Genomic DNA, 20,147 nt, shown 5'->3' with positions numbered 1-20,147 from the left:
AATATAGGTAGTAATTTATAATGGCATCTCAGCAGCTTAGGAAGCAATTAGTTTACTTTTGTGTCAGTGTTTTTGCCCATGTGGAGTGGGAGTTCTTGCTGACATGTGCTGGAGTCCTTCTCCTGCCCTTCAGCTGATGATGGTTTAAATAAAAAACACTTTCCTTAGGAGTGTGTCAAGAGTTCTGTTTTGAAAAGCTGTTTGCTTTCTTCAGTCCACGTGCACATGTGTTTTTCTCTTTATGGTCTTAGGTTTCAGTGGTGCTTAAACCCCATTTTTCAAAACTGAGTTATTTAGAAGCCTAAGTGAGATTATTGTGTGAGGGTTTTTTTTGCTGTTTGTGGGAAAAAAGGGAACAGAGTTCATACCCCCCCAGCTTCGTCCTCTCTTTACCACCTTTGCCCTGTTAACTTTCTGAAGATGTTTCTTGAGCTGGAAGCTCAAAATAAGAGATAGAAAAGGATAGAAAACTGTCATGGTCTTGTGTAAACTATGTAAGACTATCCAGATGTGTAAGAGGCTGGTGCAAACCAAGGCTCCGGTAATTCTGAAAATGAGAAGCTGTCCATGCATACAGCTCCTAGAAACCTGATCCATCAGATTTTTGTGGGGTTTTGAGCATCTGGAGCAATTTCCTAATTTTGCAGGAGACTTGGTGTGCAATTGAGGGCTCAGTGCTTCCTTTCTGTCTGCCTTGCTGACTCCCTGGGGTAAAGCACCAGGAGCAGCAGTCCAGGAGAGCCGTACGAACACATGCTCTGGCTCAGAGCTGGTGTTTGGATGGAGTTAGTCCTGCCTGGGGGGCAGCAGGGGGCCTTGTGCAGCCTTTGGAAATGTCTTTCAAGCTGATCTGGGCTCTGTTGGCTCAGTCCAGCCAGGTTTGTTTCACGTAGGAGTTCAGCTGATGGAAGCCATGGCCGTGTTTTTCTCCCCAGGCTGGCATTTTGTTTGGTTTCTCACGTTCCCCCGCTTAGTCATCCCTCCTCTCAATTCCTTCCCCCTCTCCTGAGTGGCACACGAGACCCTGCCTGGAGGATGGTGCTTATTGCTGGGAGCTTGCCCTAGCAATCAGAGAGATCTCCAGAAATAGCTGCTGCCAGGGTGGCAGAGCCTCTCGCAGCCTCGGGACGCGGCTCTGGGGTCTCCCCGGGCGCTCAGTTGTGTCTCTGGTGTGGGGTGGGACAGAATTAACCCGGGGTGGATGGGCTTGGTGCACCAGAGATGCTGTTTGGGGCAGGAGAGGCGTTCCCATGGTGTTCCCGTGCTGAGGGAAATGCCTGTGCCGCCCAGGCGTTCCCACGTGCGTGAGAGTGTTCGTGCCTGCTGCCTGGGCAGTCACCTGCCTGGGCACATGGCTGGTGCCAGACTGGCCATGCCAGGGCTGGAATTCCTGCTGGAGAGGCTGCTGGTGCCCCTGGAGCACCACAGGTCCCTCCCGAGGAGCAGAGCAGCCTCTCCAGGAGGGCTCTCCTTTCTGGGAACGCAGCTCTCTGCTGCTGTTTGTTTTTGTGATAGTCAGCACGGGAAATATTTTAAGATTCTTTTGGAGTGGGGCCGGTTTCTTTTCGCTGTCTCTCCAGTCTAAGAAGATTCCTGTGTTTGGGATATCACTGCATTTCCATAGCACTGTGAGATTTATGGAGAGTCGTTCATCTTCTGCTGTGGCAAAGCTTTTTTGCAAAGATTCTCTCCCCATTGCTTTTAGAGTCCTGCAGCCTGGTTGTGGTGGGTGTTGTTACCATTCTTGATTATCAGCTTCATTCTCCTCCAGATCCTTTCCTTCAGCCGTCTCCATTTTTTGCTATATTTAAAACTATCCCATGTATGTAGCTCATACATTTAAAAAAAATCTTTCCCTAAGTATTTTTTGCTCTTGATGCAAACTCACAGTGAGGAATTTTAGATAACTTGACTTCACCCCTACGTTTTGTGCATAACTTTTATCCTTTACAGTTGCATTGAAGTGTAAATACTCTCTTATAAAGTATGAAATAATCCCAAATGTTCTCAGTGTGCTTGGGTTTAAAGTAGCTTTTAGGTGATGAGAAGAATGAAGAGTTTATGCTTGGTTTTGTCTGTGGCGGGACAGGTGTGGGTCAGAAGAGCATCTGTTGTTGGGCACTGAGGAAAGGAGACATTTCTGTGGTCCAGGGGCTTTGCTGGTTTGATCAGGCTGTACCATGCCGGCCTCTTGTGCTCCTCACATCACTAGAATGTGCCTCTAACACCATCTGCTCGTTCATCTGTCTCTACTCCTTTACAATACAGCTGTGACCTGTTTGAAAGAGAAATCCACCCCAAAGCCTGGAAAGGAATGGAAACAGTGGCAGGTAGTTGAGTTTTAATGTGTGATGACATGCAAGATATAGGTTCTCAGGGGCCAGAAGTTATGTAGATTGTTGGTGTAAGGAGACAGAGGACAGCCCAGATTAAGGTGGGGGCACAGATATTTATTTGTGTGTGGGAGAGGAGAGCCCATCAGCGGTAATATTTACACTCAGTCACCCAGGGAGGGCTTGTAATTCCTTGTGTTCTCTGGAGCATTCTGTATTCTCCAGCATATTCCTGCCATATGTGTTTGGCTGCCAGGAGTTTATATACATTTTCTGCCTTTCCTTCCAACGTAACATTTATTATGACTTTCACCAGTTGTTGTTTCAAGAGGGGGAAAAAAACCTGCAGAAAGCTGTGCTCTGGCACTGGAGCATGGCTGTGGTACAGCACACAGGAGGGTAAAACGTGCTGTGTTTGCAGCCCTGCCAACAACAGGCAGGAAAACTCTGCTGGACCCCGGGATGGACCCATGGAGGAGCCACTGCAGTGCTCTGGCATTGTTTGCCATGCTCACCTCTTTGGTTTGTTTTTTTTCCTTTCCCTGGAATTATTTATGCTTGATTGTTGCAATTGATTGCACTTGTGAGAGCTAATTTTAGTGCATAAATTTTACACTGGAAGCCTGCCAAGTGTTTGTGTCATGGAGGAGAACAACTGCACAGGATTTGGTGTGGGGTGTGCTTGTCTTCCTTTCTCCAACCAAATAGCAGCAGCCAGTCCATGGGCTGATTTAGATTTATATAAAGGGAATATTTGTTCATAGCCAGTGTTCTCCAAGAAGAAAATTCAGCCTCCTGTGGAAGCAGAAGAGCAATTTACAGAGCTGTGATGAGTTCTAATGACAAGCTGGTTTTATTGCCAGCGATGAAGTGACCATTGCCTTAGTTTTTAAGAGAAATAACCAACCTAACTGAGTTAACTTTTAAACTTTGTGTGATGGAACAGAGAGCAAATAGTGTTGTTCCAGCCCTAGGAGACAGATCTGGTGTGTTTAGCTGATGAAGTTGAAGAGCAGCACATAGGTGTATAGATCTGGGCCCTTGGAAAGTGTCACAGCACAAAGTTCCAAGTCAGGACTGGCAAGGAGGGGAGGTTGAGTTGCCACAGGATAAAAATGGAAGCTTTATTCTGGAGTGAAATATCAACTTGGGAATACATTTTGCTTTCTACGTACACATTTTCCTATATCCAGGATTCAGGATACAGTGAAGTTGGGCTGCTTTGTAGGGCTTTCCTCCTTTTCCACCTGCATTTGGCCAGTGAGGAGCAAGAAATGCGAAGGGGTAAGAAAGGATGTGGAGATTGCAGCGATGGTGCTTAAGGCTTTTTGGGACAATTTTTATATGGATTGAAAATGGATGCTAAAAAGAAAAGCTCATCTAATAGATTAGTTTTGGTACTGAAACGATGGGCTCACTTGTGAGATGAGATACCAGAACTCCGTGGAACTCGTGTTACCTTTCTCCCTCGGGTTTTTGGTGTCTCCTCTCGCTTGGTTTTCTTCCTGTCGTTCCAGTTGTGCTTTATCTTACACGCTTGTTTCCAAACAAGTGGCACTGTCAAGCTGCCATTATACAAACATTTGTCCTGGTTATCCTTCCAGAGTTATTCACAGTAAAAAGTTCTGGCAAAGTCAGGGACAAGAACGGTGATAGGTGGAAGATCCACCTTCTGGATGTAGCAGCTTGGGTTTTGTGTTGTTTTGGGGCTTTTTTAGTTCAGCTTGGTGCCATATGGGTTTTACTTAAGGACATGGTTTGTCCCTAGAAAAGTGTCTTTAAAAAGGATGGAACAGCTTAAATATGTTCAAGACAATTAATAAAAATGCCTTTCAATGGAAAGGGAAGGAGAGCTTTTTTTCCCCAAATTAAAGCTCCAGCCTGGTGAAACATTTTGTATCAGTTACAAAAGGAGCTCCAGTACATTCCTGTGAAACAAGGGCTGAGCCAACTGCATCTGCGAGGTGTGGGAGTGACATTTCAGAGCCCACTGAGAGTCTCATTGTCAAACTGAACATCATCTCCCTTTTGCTGGTGCTGCCTGAGAGCTCCTCGCTCTCCAGGAGCAGAATTGCTCCTTTGGAAAATGCCCCTGGAAGGCACGGACACCTTTGGGCTGGGAACGGGCTGCCAAATAAAATTAAAGATTAGATTGAAATAGCCTGTCTCCAGAAATCACCCCTGCCTTCCCTGTCAGAAAGCACTGGGGAAAGGGAGAAGCATGAAGTATTTTTTGGGCAGTGGGGACGTTCACTGGGTGGTTTCTCTATCCTGTTTTTCCAGGTGCCACAATAATTGAATGTCGATGTGGTGATGTTCCTGAGCCTTAAGCAGGTGCAATTATCTCCTTCCTTACGGGAGGATTTCCAGGGGTAGAGCATAGAAAGAGACCTTTGATGTCCTGTCTGAGTTGTGATTGATTTGAGAAGTGAAATGCCACAGCAGAGGGGACCCAGAGCTGCAAGACCTCTCTGCTGTGCTGTCAAGTGAGCAGCCGCTTCCAGCTCCAGCCTGGATTATTTTGTTTACAGGAAGCTGACAGAATGGTGGGATTGTGTAGGTTAGAGGAGCTCTCTGGTCCCACCTCCCTCTCAAAAAGCACTCGGCAGTGTTTCTGTGTGTGTGTATGTGTATAAACAGAGATCTGGTGCAGATTGCCACCTTCCTGCGTGCCGCTGTGCTGTTCCCAGAGCGGGGCTTTGCCACAGGGGACGTGCTCAGCCCTGGAACAGCTCTGATCTCCTGCCCTGCTGCAAACAGAGCCATCACCTGGACTGGAAAAAACGTGGCTTGGGAGGAGCAGGTGCCCAGAGTGAGTCTGAGGGAAGAGAGGAGCCGGGCAGGCGCTGATAAAATATTCCTGGTGATGGAGCTGACGGCGTAATCGAAGGCCAGAGCCATGGACAGGACCAGGAGGCAAAAAGGAGCAGTGATGAAAGAGAAGCAGCACATCAGAGAGGCTGCTTGGAAGGCAAAGCTGAAGGGAAAGCACAGGGGAGGTTTCCCTCTTTGATCTGTTTGATCTGCACCTGCGGCGCTGTGTCCGGGCGCCTCCTGGAGAGGGGCTCCTCCAGAGGCTCCTGTGGAAGCGAATTCTCGGTGCTGTGAGGGCAGGGGAACCTGCTGAGCCTGGGGACATTTCTGCAGGGTGTTGTTGCTCTGCAGAGTTGCTTGCAGAACAGAAACCGAAGGCAAAGACCCCAGTCCAGGTTTTCCATGAGAAAAGGCAGGTGGTGTGGGGCGAGCTGGATGACAGGTGAGGTGAGGAATGTATCCACAGCGAGTGGAATCTGCAGTCAGGAGAAAGCTCTGTCTGAAATAAAAACGCTCGGCACGCACTCAAGGGCTGTTTTTTAAATTCCCCCCCACCCAGAAACTCTCGCACGTTCTTAAATGTTGCAATGTTTGGATGCCACAATGCGGTGGGGAGCAGGGTGGGCAGAGGGCACGGGGATCAGAGCTGCCTGGAGGGGAGGACAAAGGCTGGGCTTGTTGCCTGGTGGGAAAGGGCCGGATGGGAGAGGGAGAGAGGGAGGAGGAGGAGGAGAAACGGATGTTGGAAGTGGTCGGGTCAGGGGTGAGGGGCTGCAGCAGCCACACCTCGGGCTCTGACCGGGGGACAGAGCCAAACAGCACAGGCAGAGCAGTTCAGGGTGCTGCAAGGGTGGGGAGAAGATGTTTTCCAGAGGAAACAGCTGGGATCATTCCCAGGCATATTGCAGGGTTTTGTTTCCCTGTAGGGCGATGTCGTGAGTGAAACTCCGGCTTTGTTACTGGGAATGGCTCCTTGTGGGGTTGGATGCTGTGCTCCCAAGGCGAGGTGGCCTTGGGAGCCAAAGAGCAACCGGCTTTGGAGGGAAAAAGAGGAGAAACTCTTGTGAGCTGCTTTAGTGGTGCTGGTGGAGCACGGCTGGGGCTGCCTGTGACCTGCTCTCTGTTTCCCTTGGCGTGCTTTCCAGGAAAGAAAAAAAATATTACATCCTTGAGTATCAGGGTGATTTTAATTCTGGAAATTACTTTTTAATGCTCCAGAACTGAGTTGCTGTGGGTTTGGGCAGCTTGATTTTCCTGACCGTTTGTCTCAATGCTTCCTTTCCTCTCCACGGCCATCCCAGCTGCTGCTCCTCGAGTGGAGCTGCTGCAGGACGAGCCCAAAGCCTCTGGAAGTGCCTCTGTTGCCCTGACGGTTGTTTCTCGAGAGCGCTGCCTGCTCCGTGGGCCGCCCCAGACTTTCTGGGAGCAGGGGTCCAGGAAGCTGAGCTGATGTTCTCACGGAGATACGAGCGTCTTGCTGGCAACGACGGCTGGGGCTTGGACTTGCTCACAGTGACTAAACCATGAGTTGACAAGAGTGTGTCGGAGGTGTGATGTGAGGTAAGAGACAGGTGTTGGGCAAGAGCACAGGGAAGAGGTACCTGGCAGGTGGATGGGAAAACAGCCTTAAAACTGGGTGTCAGTGTTAGGTGGAGGAGATGGTGATTCAGGAACTGCACACGTATCTCATGGATAGAGGCCTGGAAAAAATGAGGCAGAAGTGGTTTAGCTCTAATTTATTTGATTTTTTTTAATGCAGGAGGTGGGTGTGTTGCTGCAGCACGGGGACGGCTCGGTGGTGGCTCAGTTTGCTGACAAAAGCAGGGAGATGGAGCAGGGCACAGGAAGTGCCGGGGGCACCTGGCCTGTGGAGTTTGAGGGATCAGAGGCAGAGGAGAGCAGGATGGGATGAGTGCCCCCGCCAGCAGCGAGGCACTTCGGGGAGGATCTATCCTCCTAACCCAGCTACAGGCTTGAGGGCAAGCCGCTGAGATAGAGAGGGTGGGCTTTTCCATCCATACCTGTGCTTGTTTCCTGATGTTGTGTTTTGCCATCTCTGCTCTGGGTGGGCTCTTTGCCCTTCAGCTGGTCAGACCTGTCACCTCTGAGGCCATCCTGGGGAGCGTGACGGGGGATCCCCTCCCTGCCCTCCTGGGAGGGAGCCCTGGATGGGGCAGGTTGTGTTTTTGGTAGTGCCTTGGAGCTGGGATGCTGGGGAGGTGGGACATCCAGCTCTTCCCAAGGCTTTCCAGAGAGGCCTGGAGAGTCCTGGGGGAGCCACAGAGTGCACAGCAGCCATGTGAGTTTTACCCCAGAGTTGCAGCAAAGATAGAAGTGTTTGGATATGACCTTTATAGCCTGAGATAATTTCTGCCCTGGCAAACCCAGGAAGAGATAAAGCAACGGAGAGCTAAGAGCTAAATCTCTCCTGTGCAAATGCTGGGAGCATATGTAATAGGATTGTTGAATTGGAGTTACATGTTTGCCAGGATAAGTACAGGCCTGTGATACCGGGCTCTTGTAGCCGTGCTTAAATCAGGAGAAGAACTGGGGATTTACAGCAATTGTTGGGGATGCTGGGGTTTCCCTGCGAGCTTCCAGAACAGCAGAAGGGAAGAAAAGGCTTTTGTAGATAAGACAAAACAGATCCCTGAGAAGGCTGGAGCTCCTGGAGGGAGAAAACATCAGTGCTCTGACCTGAGGGTACTCGGGTATCACAGGTTTTTCTTACACTAAATAAAAATGCTTTGTAGCTATTCTAGCTGAGCTTCTGTTAGTTTACATGGGGAAATGGAGAGCTTTTAGCAACACTTCCATTTGTTTTTCTGCTCGCCTTTCCAGAGATGCATTAAAAACCCTGCACGTGCTGAGTGCCGTGTTAAACACGTATTAGTTTTAAGCTAAGCTTAGGAGCTGTCAGAGCTGAGCTTGTCTGCCTAATCTGGATTTGGTCTCTTTCCCTGTGGGGGCTCTGCTGCAGTGTTAGTTACAGGACAGCTCCTGCCTCACCTGCAGCAGGGTTGATTCCTGGCACTGCTGGTGGCAGTGGGCTGTGGTTTTGTCCCAAGAGAGACTCCAGGATGGGGAAGGATCTTTGTTGCTCTCATCTTGGGGAGCCTGGGATCTGCTTCTCCTGGGGACTTGCTCATGAGCCGTGTGTCCATCGCTTGGGCTCTTCAACCCCAGCCAGGCAAGGGAGGGCAATACCTCATGTCCGAGGGAGCTGCTTGGGGGCAGACATCTGTGATGGTGCAGGGGCTGGGAGGAGGGTTTTCGGGGCTGGGAGAAGCACGCTGTGGCAGGCACCGGCGTTGGGTGCCAGCGTCCTGGCAGAGCCTGTCCGTGCTGAGCCCGTGGTGCTGGAGGCTCTGTGGAGCTGCAGCGTGCCCAGGCCGGCTCTGGCCAGCACAGCCTCTCCGTGGGGCTCTCCACACCCCTCCGGGGGTGGTGGGTAGGGGCAGCACCTGGCCTGGTCCCGGGTATCAGCGCAGATTTCATCGCGGAGCAGCGACAGCTCTGCCCGTCGTTAGGGCTCAGGCCAGCAGGAATTAAGACCTCCAGGCTGATCTCCATATCCTTCACAGGATGAAATTTCCCAAAAGCGTTGCTGATCTGCTGCTGCCTGTCCTGAGCTCCCTACAGACACGGTCCCTCTTGTGCCAAGCCCTCCTGGTTCCACAAGGTGTGGGGGACACCCTGGTTCAGCTGAGCTTCTGTTGCCTTTCCTGAAACCCCAGCTCTGCTGAGGCAAAGCGGCAACCAGCACAAGAGTCAGAATGGGTTGGGAAGGACCTTAAATCCCATCTCATTCCAAGCTCCTGCCACAGGCAGGGACACCTTCCATACACTAGCACCAAGCCCTGTCCAACCTGGCTGCTGGGACAATCTTTTTGCCAGTCTACCTGTCTCTGCTTTCATCCTCTGTAAGCCTCCTTTTGGTGTTTGAGTTCTTTCAGGAGCTCCTTCTTCATCCACACAGGTCTCCTGGAGTTCTTTCCTGCCTTGCTGCTTGGAGGAGGTGATCCTGGAGTATTAACCAGGTTTCATGGGCCCTTCTTCCACCCAGGGCTTTATCCTGTGGGACTGCACCAAGCACATCTCTGAGATAATGACTACATCCGATTGTGGTCGACTTTTTGACGAAAATCCCTTTTGTTCTGGCTGTGCCTCTTCTTCCCTGTGAGATCCCAGAGCCGTGCTTTACCTGCTGTAAAAACCTGGGAAATGCTGCTCTTTCTGTGTGTGGTTTGCTGGAGAGGGGAGGTGTAGCTGCGCGTCTGTGACCCCAAATCCCTGCTAGGCTGAATGGGTGTCCCTCCATGGGGGTGGGTGCAGGAACTCGTGCATCCTTGTGAAGCAGCACCAGCTTGGAAGTTTTTGTCTGGGAGCTGCTGCGTGGGGCAGTGCTGTGGGACTGGGGCAGTGCTGTGGGACTGGGGCAGTGCTGTGGCATTTGGGGCAGTGCTGTGGCATTTGGGTCTGCTGGCTCCTGGCAGCTGCCTCCTCTATCTCCCAGCTCTCTGGCCATGGCTGCTGGGTTGTCAGCAAGCAAGAGACCATTCCCGTGGAATTCTGGATGGCTAAAACAGTGGCGGGTGTTCAGAGAGCAGGTGTTTCCTCCCTGGATTTAAGTTACCAAATTCATCAGGACCTTCCAACTTCTCGCATTTTAAATTCCCTGATCCCCAGGAACAAAGTCATTTTCTCAGCTTTGGAGGCTGACATCTGCTTACGAGGATTACTCGTGTTCCTGGAGCAGTGGGCACAGATTTTCTTTGTGGAAAGGGATGTATTGGAGTGAGTATTAAACCCCAGTACAAGTTCCTGCTCTGGAATGGAAATTGCTGGGCAGGTTTGGAGCAATGCATGTTGGAGCTCGTTTATTTATTTGGCAGATGTCTGATGGTGTTACATCATCCCCGGCCCTTGGAGCTGCCAGGGCTTTGGAGGGCTCAGTGTGTTGGGGTGGGCTGGCTATGGGATGCTCTGCTCTTCCCGCTTTCCGGGTGTGGGAGAACAACCATTTTCCCTCAGGAGCCGTCAGCGAGCTCTGCCTCCCACAAATCTGTGTCCTGAGGTGATGGGAAGCACTGGTCAGGGAGCGGAGCCATAGGAAATCTCGGCTGGATGATGCTCAGGAGTTGTCAATCCACTCCTGTTTCCAATCTCTGAGCAGCGTGTGGGGATGGTATTTGCTGGGGATAAGTGACCTTTTACTGCTTTCATTGTGCAGGCATTCTAGAGATTTATTTTTAAAAGACATTCTGTTTTGCTACCTGAAGCCTCTGGTTATTGTTCCGTGAGATCCACGCTAACCCCGAGCATAATTTTGCTGAGAGCGTTCAAGTGGGAGCCACGCTTTCTGTAAAACTCCAGATCAGTGGCAGTGGTACAATTAGCTGAACCCAAGGCCTGTGGAAAGAGTTGCTTTAAAAGAAGTAAATGCTGCCTGCAGCCCTCAGTGTCTGGAGCTGACCGACCGCAGACCGAAGGGAAACCGCCTCAATTGGCTTTTGTGGCTCTGGCAAGACACAAACAGCAACAAACAGTGAGAAGCAATTTGGATTTGAGTCATTTCCCCCCTGCACTGACAGGAGGTGGTGTGAGTGGTAAAAGTCTGGCTGCCGCAGTTTGGCTGAGGTGTGTTTCAGGGGATCAGGCGGTGAACGGCAGCTCTGGGCGTCTGGATGCTTCGAGCTGACCCTTAAATCTTCCTTTTTCGTTCCAGGAGCTACGTGGGACAACCAATGTTTCCCTTTGGTCCTGCACTGTGCTGTGGCACCCTCATGTGAGTAAGGACTGGGGTGGATTTGGTGAAGGTGTGTGTCTGCAGCTCCTGCCCGCCCTCCTCCCGCTCTGCTCACCTCCCCTTGCCCTCTCCAGCCCGCAGAGCAGAACGAGTGGTCTCTTGGGAAGAAAAATGTTAAGGCTTCTTGGAGATGCAGAGTGAAATGTTTACATGAGAGGCCGTGTCAGCAGCTGCACGTTTTATCCGAGCAAGCATGTCCAGGAATGTTTATAGAACCATGGCAGCACTAAATCGGGACAGTTGGTCACTAATCTTTGCAAAGATACAAAACTGATTAAATAAAAAGATTCCCCGAGGCAGCCTCTGAGTTGCAATCTCAGGGTGACCCAGGCTTTTAAAGGCTCCTCTCTGGCCCCTGTTCCTCCCCACACTTCCTCTGTGTGGTCACTCCAAATTGCTGCCAGCTGGCCCCTTCGTCCCGTGTGGGGTTGTGCTGCTCCTCGGCTTTGACCTTTCAAAGAGACAGACAAAATCCGTGCCTTGTGCAAATCTTCGAGTCTGCAGCCAGCCTAACAGTGAGAGGGAGGGATAGAGGGAGTTGAAACTGCAGAGGGAAGAGATTCTGCTCTTCGGTGCCTCACTCTTGACCACTGTGCCCATAAATGAGTCTGAGTCTTCTTGCCTGTTGTGTTTGAGCTTTTCTTGTCTCTGTGTTGCCTTCTATCCTTGTTTCAGGATAGACATGCCATCAGGTTATGGTATGTTATGTTTCCAGCTAGACAAATATGAGCTGGTTTTTTGTTCCAGGGTCAGTTTTTGGTTTTTTTCCAGCTGAGTGGTTTTGTAGTGTGGTGCCTGCACAGAGACAAAAACAGAACAGAAAAACACGATTTTAAAAGATGTCAGCATCATAAAGAAAGAAGAATGAAACCAGAGGACTGCTAGATCATCAAAGGGAGCGTGCCAGTGTGTGAACATGTGGCAGGGCAGTCAGTTAACAGAAAATGATAGTGAAATTGGGTGATATTTCCAGTCTCCCCAGGGGAAAGCGCATGTGGTTTACAATGGATAATGAAATGTTACGGTTTTTATGTCTAATACGTTAATTCTGCCAGGGCAGTAATCCCGAGGTTCCAATCCACATTTAAGTTGGAAAGATATGCGCAGGCTTTTATTGAGGACATAAACTACAGTGCATTTAAGGCAAAATACCAGAAAGATGGGAGAGGTTTCCACTTCTCCTCCCTTCCTCCCACTCTGTTGTACCAAATACTGACTCGTGCCAGAGGGGCCACTGCCCTGAAGCCTGGTGCTTCTTCTGTGGCAAACATAGAAGTTGATCCGTTTTTTTTTTCCAGTTTTGGGAGGGAGATGCCGCTTGTGATGTTTTTGTGCCCCTGTAAGGGGGATTTGTAAGAGCCAGTCTTGAGTGCTTGTAGCCTGAAACAGCTGCAGGGGCTGGTGGATGAGCCCAAGGTACTGATCCAGAGGGAAATCCACGTGTTGTGCAACTGGTTAGCCCTAATCCAGCCCCAGTTCCCTCCTGTGCTTCCCTGCCCAGTGGTGGGGACGTGGCTCTGAGCCTGAGCTGTCCTTTGAATGGGGGCCATGGTTCCCTCTCCCCTCCTTGCAGCAGCACCGGGGCTTTGCTCAGTGCACAGCGAGCAAGTTCAGGGGGCCAAAATGGCCAGGAAACAAAATTGTGGTGTTTTGGCCAGCTGTGTTTTGGGAGCCAGACTGCTGGAAGAGGTGGGCAGGATGTGGTCATTTTTGGAGAGGTCTGAGGAGCAAGGAGGTGTCTTGGAGCCTGCGTGACTCTCTTGTAGTCCCAGCAGTGTCAGCAGAACACTTCACTCCCAAGCCCAGTAACAGATGGACACACTTTATAGATGGTTTAACCTTTTCTTGCCAGCTGTGGGGTTGGGCTGTTTGCTGTGGCTTTTAAAGATTCTCCACTTGTGCCCCTGATGTCCCAGGGGACACCTGCTGTGAGGACCAGGGTGGAGAGGGAGGATGAGGAGGCCCCTCCCTGGAGAGGCTCTAGATCACCAGTGCTGTGGGATCCCATGACGGGGAGCGTGCAGGAGCCCTGAGGTTTTCTGTGCTTTTTATTCTCAGGGGCCTCTCCAGGACTTTGATCCGTGGCTGATGTAGAAAACTCTGAGTTTGGTGTGTTATTGAAATGGGAGAGGAGGTGGATGCTCACGCCCTCTGTGCTGGCTTGGCTCAGCTCGAGGGAGCTCAGCTGGGTTCTGCAGAGCCCAAAAAGCAGAGCGTGGTTATTTGCGTTGGAGGAGTTCCCTTATCTGCCCCGAGTGTGGCTGCAGTGGGGGAAGTGGGCCACGCCGGAAAAGTCATTTCTCCAAGTGACCAAGCCCGGCATTCTTGACGTGCTTCAGCACACGATCCCCCACTTCTGCTTTTGGGCAATCAGTGCAGCCCATGAAACTGAGCTCTTGGGTTACTCTGCAGAGTGTTTTTGGTCTCCCTGCCTATTTATTGCAACTCTAATACCTCTTCACCACTATCCATCCCGTGCCCTCTGTAGTAATCACATCTGTGTGCGTGTGTGTGGGGAATAGAATAAAGGGAGAACAGCTTTGGTCACAGAGACTTATGCAGAGCAGGATCTGCCCTGATATCTCTCCAAGCTTTTTAGAGCTGGAACAGTGACAGCAGGCAGCACTGGAGTCCACCTCCCAAATGTTGTGTTTAATCCTAAATCAGGCTTTAGCATTCAAGTAACAGACAAATACTGAAAAACCTCCTAAGAAGTAGGAGGAACGGGCAGGACTTTAAAAAAAAAAAGTACAAATGAGGAAAAGTAATCAGTAGTTCTGGAACTATTATGATTTTCAGAATGCGAGGCTTTTGCCAGTTGTCCTGGTTTGGGACAAATTTGGGAGAAAACCCTTGTACACCAGTAAAAAGGACCAGGTCTCTGCCCTTGAGCTTGCTTAAGAAGTTAATCTGTGTATGAACTCTGAGTCTTAGGGATCACTCAGAGAAATGATGGATGTCTGAGCCTTCAGTCTCACATTTGTACAAGTAAGGTCACACAGCAGTGGCATTAGAAGCTGGAGGCTCAGGTGAGACCCTGATGCAGCCCTTCCAGAGGTGAACGTGTGACCTGCGGCTGTAGCTGCTGTCTGTCAGGGTTGCTGCTGCTGTGCAGACATTCGGGAACGGGCTCATGGGAGCTCCAAAAAGTAGTTTGGAACAAGGTTTAAGAGGTTCTTAATTTTCTTTTAAGCGTGCTGGTACCAAAAGATAGCCAAAGACTTCTGATTTCAGTTCAGAGAAGATGCTTCCAGTTGCTTCATGCTTTTCTTCTGCACTTGTTCTGCCTCTCCTCTCCCTGTCCTGCTGGCCATGGGAAAGAGTCATTGTTTAAAGGTGTTCCCTGGTTGTGCTTCTCAGTTCCTGCCATTCCGTGAACTGTGAGATGGCTTCAAGGCAGTGGCTCATCTCCCCTGGATGTGGAGATCATGTCCTCTCTGCCAGGCATGGGTGGTCCTGGGCATTTGGGAATGGTCTGGACAGTTCCTCTGAGCTCGGGGTCGCTGTGCCAGTCAGGTGGGAAGGGCTGTGTGGGGTCCTCCCAAACCAGCATCAGCTCTGGGACTAAACCAAACTCCTCAGGCTCTGAAAACCTCCCAAGTTTGGAGCAGGCACAGCCGCTCCTGAGAACCTGATCCCACTTCCCTTTTTGCCATGAGCGTCTTCAAGGTGGAGAGCTTGGTGTATCCCAGCTGCTCTGCCAGTGATTCCGTGTCCCACTGACACGTGGTGCACCTGGACTTGGCAGGACCCCACCATTGTGGATGCCTGACAGAGGGCACAGATGGATGCAGATTGTGCTTTGAAATGAGAAGTTTGTTCCTAGTGAGCAGCACAGCAATGGCAAACAGGTATATGGAAATGGAGTTACATGGGATGTCGTGGCATGGCTTTGAATGAGGGGAGGATAAATAGGGAAAGTTGAAAATCAGCATTTACTTTCATATAAAGTTGTGTTGCTCTTTCAGTTAAATTGATGTGAGTTTTAAAAGGGAAAAAGATCCCTCAAGGCAGCTTGGAACAAATTAGTGGGAAAGGAGAAGCAGGGAAGACGCTGAGCCATAGAGCAGAGACGTGTGGTCAGTCCAGTTGTGCCAGCCCTGTGTGCCAGCTGTAATGTTTATAACCCTGAGTCATCCTGTGACAGTCAGTGCTGGTGGCCCTCTGGGCAGGACCTGAGGTCCAGATCTCTGCTCGCCCTGGAGGGCTTTGGGTCAGGCTGTGAGTGGGGTCAGGGCCCCCTGAGAGAGGTGGTAACAGTGTGGTTCCTGTGCCGTGCTCTGGTCGGGGAGGTTGAAACCAGGTCAGGGCTTCTTTTCATCGAGGTGACATTGAGGGGAGATGTGTTTTGGTTTTTTGGGTTTTTTTTTAACCATCTGGCGGTAATAGAAGAAATAAATTGGAGCTTGTTTTCTAAAAATGAGAACATGTGCAGTCAACCGGCATCTTTTATTTTTATGCAGCACATCTAAAATAGACGCGAGTCTGCCTCTTTCGGAGCGTGCATCCGGCACGAAGTCGCAGCAGCGTTGGTGCTCCTGCCCCCTTCCTTTGTGCTCCCTCCCCTCACTTCCCTGCTCCCACCACTTGGCAGCGAGCTGAGGAAGTGACTTGGGTTTGGAGGTGCCAGTCAGCCCCACGCGGTGGGGGGAAGGAGGCAGTGACACCAGCGGGGTGTGGGCAGGTGGCTGTGGTGCTGCTTTGCTCCCCTCTCCCTTAGGAGCCTCTGTGTGGGAGAAGGAGGGAGCAAGGACCCTTGTGGCAGGCCTCCTGCTTGGGTGGAAGGTAGAATTGGATGGACAGGGAAGGTCTGTCTGGACAGAGGAATTACTGGCAGGGTGCTTCCTGCCATGTCCCTGGAGCTGGCCAGCACTGATGGTCCGTGCTTGGAGCCGTGTGCTCAGTTTGCTGAGAGTGGTTTCCTTTGGGTCTGCTGGGAGTGGAGAGCATTTCTCCTCTCAATTCCTGCCTCCAACACATGAGGAATCATGGAATCACAGAATCATTTAGGTTGGAAAGTACCTCTGAGACGATCGAGTCTAAGTTGTGCTCACCTTGTCCCCAGCCCAGAGCCCTGAGTGCCATGTCCAGGAATTCCTTGGACACCTCCAGGAATGGGCACTCCAAACCTCCCTGGGCAGCCCCTGCCAATGCTCACAGCCTTAACCTCCTCTGGCACAGCTTGAGGCCATTTCCTCCTGTCCTGTCCCTGTTCCCTGGGAGCAGAGCCTGCCCTCCTGGCTGTCCCCTGCTCCCAGGGAGTTGTGCAGAGCCACGAGGTCCCTCCTGAGCCTCTGGTTCCCCTTTCCTCTTTGATGTCCCTTCCCTGTGTTTAGGCAGCTCTGCAGGGGAACAATCTGCCAAAACTGTCTTTTTTTTTCCCACCAGGGCCGTGCAGGAGATGGGGATAATACTTGCCTTGCAGGGGCATTGTGAATGTTAATTTGCTAATTATTTACAAAGCACACCAGAGTGCTGCTTCAGTTATACACACGGTTATGATAACATCTAATTAGTAATTCCTTGTGACGCTTCGTTTTCTTTCTGCCATAAATATTGGCCTAATGTAGGGACAGCCTTGCCTGTGCCTGCCATTCCAGTGCCTCAGAGGGAATTAAAGAAGCTGGATTTGGTTTGTAAATGGTGCCTCTTCATCCCACTCCTCCTCTTCCACCTAACCCACAAAACCACTGACTCCTTTGGTGAGCTGCTGCCTAGCTGGTGTCCATCAATGGGTCACTGCTTGGGGAGGACTCACCCCTTCCATGGAGGTCTCATGCCTCTGGCAAAGCCCCTTGCTTTTCCCTGCTTTCCCATCCTTCCCAGCCTCATAGTTTTATGCCCTTTCTTGCTGGGCAGGGGCAGGTGAGGGATGACAGGCAGGAAAGGAGTTGCTGTGGAAGATCTCTGTCCTCCCTTTCTGTGGGACCTGGACCAAAAGCTGGGATAACAGGGTACAAGATTTTCTCCCTAAGCTTTTCTCTTTCTTTCTCTCTGTCTTTTCCCACGTTTGCACCCCATATTGTGCTGTTCTGTTTTGTGGTGTGTGTGCAGCATCTTGTCTTCGCTTTGGCCGGCGTGGATATGAGATTTCATCCTGTAGTGTGTTGTTTATCTCTTCTCCAAGTAAGGAGAACTCAGAGACCTTTGCTGTCCATCACACATTGCTGGTTTTACTCAGCTATGAGCGGCGTTGGGCGCTTCTGAGGGTGTCAATATCCTGTGTGTTTAATGCTTCAGTGCAGTGAGTCCAGAAGCTTGTGATACCTATTTTTAGCGTTGAAAAGTTTTGACAGCTAAAGTAAACCTACGTTATCCATCACTTGACAGCATCGTCACCAGCGTGCAGCTTGTCACTCTCGTTCAGAGCTGATTTTTCCAATGAAATTAAAACTATTGGCAGGGATGTGGTGGAAGTGTGTCATAACGCAGCATGAAAATGACAGCAGCTACTGCCTAGTTTCAAAAAAAAAAAAAAAAAAAGGAGAGGAGGTGTTTGTATTAGAGGTCTTGAATAAGATGTTCCTCCTTGAGCCTTCTCATGGAAAAAGGAAGCAGTCCCTGTTTTGTCAAGCTCTGGCTGATCCTTGCGCCACGTGGCCGCGGCGGTGCACACCGGGCGGGGTGGTGGGTGCTGCAGTGGGATGTCACTGCCACAGCCCTGGCCCCACCCAGGGGGAGCTCACCCAGCTCAGCAGGGCATTGGGTGCCCCATAGACCCCCCTGGTGCTGGGGAGCCTGGAGCCTGAGGTGTGTCCAGAAGAGCTGTCCCAGTGCAGGTGCTTTGTTGATGAGTGGGAGCAGGGTTTTTCTGCAGGTGCTGGTCCTACACACGCAGAGCTGTGTGTTGAACCTGCACCGGCCCAGGGGACAGCAGCTGCCCTGTGACACACACCAGGTGATAAGACAACCCCAAGGCTTCCAGAGCTCCAGGAGCCTTGGGATAACGCTCCCAGGGATGCACAGGGTGGGATTGTTGCAGGGCTGGATGGTCCTTGTGAGTCATTTCCAGCTCAGGAGCAGAGCTGCTTTGTGTGTCTGCAAGCTGAGTGCCCACGTTGGTGTGAGAGCTGCCAGCCACAAGCAGCGTCATGAAATGTAAACCTTAAATTTTAACTTGAGTTTGGGCCAGAGGTGGTTCCTGCCTCTTGTCACTTGTCTTGGTTTCACAGGCAAAGGTGCTGGCTCGCTGCCAGCATCCACTCCCCGGAGCTCATTAGGTGCCTTTTTCAGCTCCCCTTGTAGCGAAACAACAGGGATCAGCTTTCCCAGGAGCTGATATATCTGCTGACCTCTCCAAAGGGAAAAAAAACTCCTGTAATTCATTACCTGACTTCTGTAGAGACTGAAAGGGAACTATTTGTGACTGAACAATAGTTGCCTTTCACAACTCCCTTCCTAATCCCAAACAGAAACATGAAGCTGAGAAAATCTTTCTGATAGCAGGGAGTGTGGATACATTCAACCCAGTATAATTTTTCATGGCATTAATGTTCTGTAATTGCCAGGGTTCGGTTTGCAGGTTTTTATTGGACAAAGTGAGGGCAGGCAATGTTAAACATCAGTTTGAGGGGGTAGAAGCGATTGTGATGGTGGTGTGATGGTTTTCAATCAGTGCCCTCTTGTGAGGCGCTGCATCTCGGATATCCAGTTTGAAAGCTGAGGTTTAAGGAAAAATAATGCAAGTTAGGTCAACTTTCTTCTTCAATTTAGGACTGAATACAAGATGGCTCGAGTCAGTGTCCCCTGCTACACAGAGACAAGCCTTTGCTCCTGCCAGGTGCGTGGGGCTACACAGGCACAAAGAGTGGGATTCTGGGGCAGAAGGCAGTGCATGGCTTGGCCACATCATCCACAGGGAACTTTGAAGGCCAGATTACGTGTGCAGGGCTGCAGTTTTTCTAGGATTCTGTGGAAAAGGGCACTAATGTCCCAGTGACGCGTGCCCATGAGCCTATGAGCACCACTGGCGTCATCTGTGATTGTGGATGTTTGAAGAAGCACCAAAACTGGCTGTGGACATCAGCTCCTTGGTGTTCCCCAGGGAATGTTCCTGACAGATGATTAGTGGCTGGTGGGCCCCAGGTCATGTCCTGAAACATGTTTGATCCGAGTGGGTGATAATCACCTGAGGAACTCCACTGTGACTTGCAGAAGGACCCGAGTGGCTCCGGTTGTCTGTGTGATGGAGACAGAACACTGCTCCACAGCCACCTGTGTGTGCAGGTGAAAAGTAAGACAGATACAATCATGAATTTTTGAAGCACCTTGGCTTTGTAAAGTAAGCCTTAGTTAAGGAGATATGGTCTGCAGAGCCCTGGGTGAGCGCTGCAGATGCTCCTTGTATCTCACCTTCCTGCTTTGCTCAGGGTGACTCACTGTGCCGAAGTGACTCCCTTTTCTCTGCCCCAAGTGCTAATCCATTGTTAAAAAGATATTAACTCATGTGTGCTAATTAGCAGGTGTGCCAGGGTGTGAGAGGCCCAGGATGTTAATTAGGGTTGATAAACACAGCTTTATGCAGGATACAGACCTGGATTGTGCCTCCCTTCCTTTCTCCACAGAGAAGTGCTCTGTTGTGGGACCTTTCTCCTCTGGGCTCTGTGCTGGGATCTCCATGTCTCAGCTCGGTATTTGGGAGAGCCTGTGGGCTCTGTGGAAGGTTCATAGGTTCACAATATGTCTTGAGTTGGAAGGGTCCAAGAAGGATCATCCAGTCCAGTTCCCGGCCCTGCACAGACACCCCAACAATCCCACCCCGTGCACCCCTGGGAGTGGTGTCCACATGCTCCTGAAGCTCGGGCAGCCTCGGGGCCGTGCCCATTCCCTGGGGAGCCTGGGCAGTGGAAGAACCTTTCCCTGATACCCAGCCTAACCCTCCCCTTACACAGCTCCAGCCATTCCCTGGGTCCTATCGCTGTCCCAGGGAGCGGAGATCAGAGCTGCCCCTCAGGAGGAGCTGCAGCCCCCATTGAGGCCTGACCGAAGTCTTCTCCAGACTGTGGGGTTCATCCTGTCAGAAGGATGGAAGGAAAAGAGGCTTTTCCCAGTGGTATCATTACTCAGCTGAGGAGAGAAGGGTCATTTAGTGCCCAGCTACAGGGCTGAGCTCATGGCTACTTCTTGAAGCTCCTGGAGGTGACGTTCCCTGCAGCCATCCCACTCTGGAGCTGGCCTGGCTGTCTCCGTGC

General features: G+C 50.9%; 1 protein-coding gene across 1 annotated transcript in view; it reads left to right on the top strand.

The window, feature by feature from the left end:
• Window positions 1-20,147, top strand: part of TIAM1 (TIAM Rac1 associated GEF 1) — a 127,000-nt gene that overhangs the window by 33,611 nt on the left and 73,242 nt on the right. The window contains exon 3 of the mRNA XM_040090388.1: window positions 10,876-10,935. The gene's annotated coding sequence lies outside the window, so the exon portion shown is untranslated. The remainder of the gene's footprint in view (window positions 1-10,875; window positions 10,936-20,147) is intronic.

Source organism: Hirundo rustica, chromosome 2 (genome assembly GCF_015227805.2).
Source record: "Hirundo rustica isolate bHirRus1 chromosome 2, bHirRus1.pri.v3, whole genome shotgun sequence".
Taxonomy (NCBI): Eukaryota; Metazoa; Chordata; class Aves; order Passeriformes; family Hirundinidae; genus Hirundo; species Hirundo rustica.
This window is presented reverse-complemented; position numbering and strand designations above follow the sequence as displayed.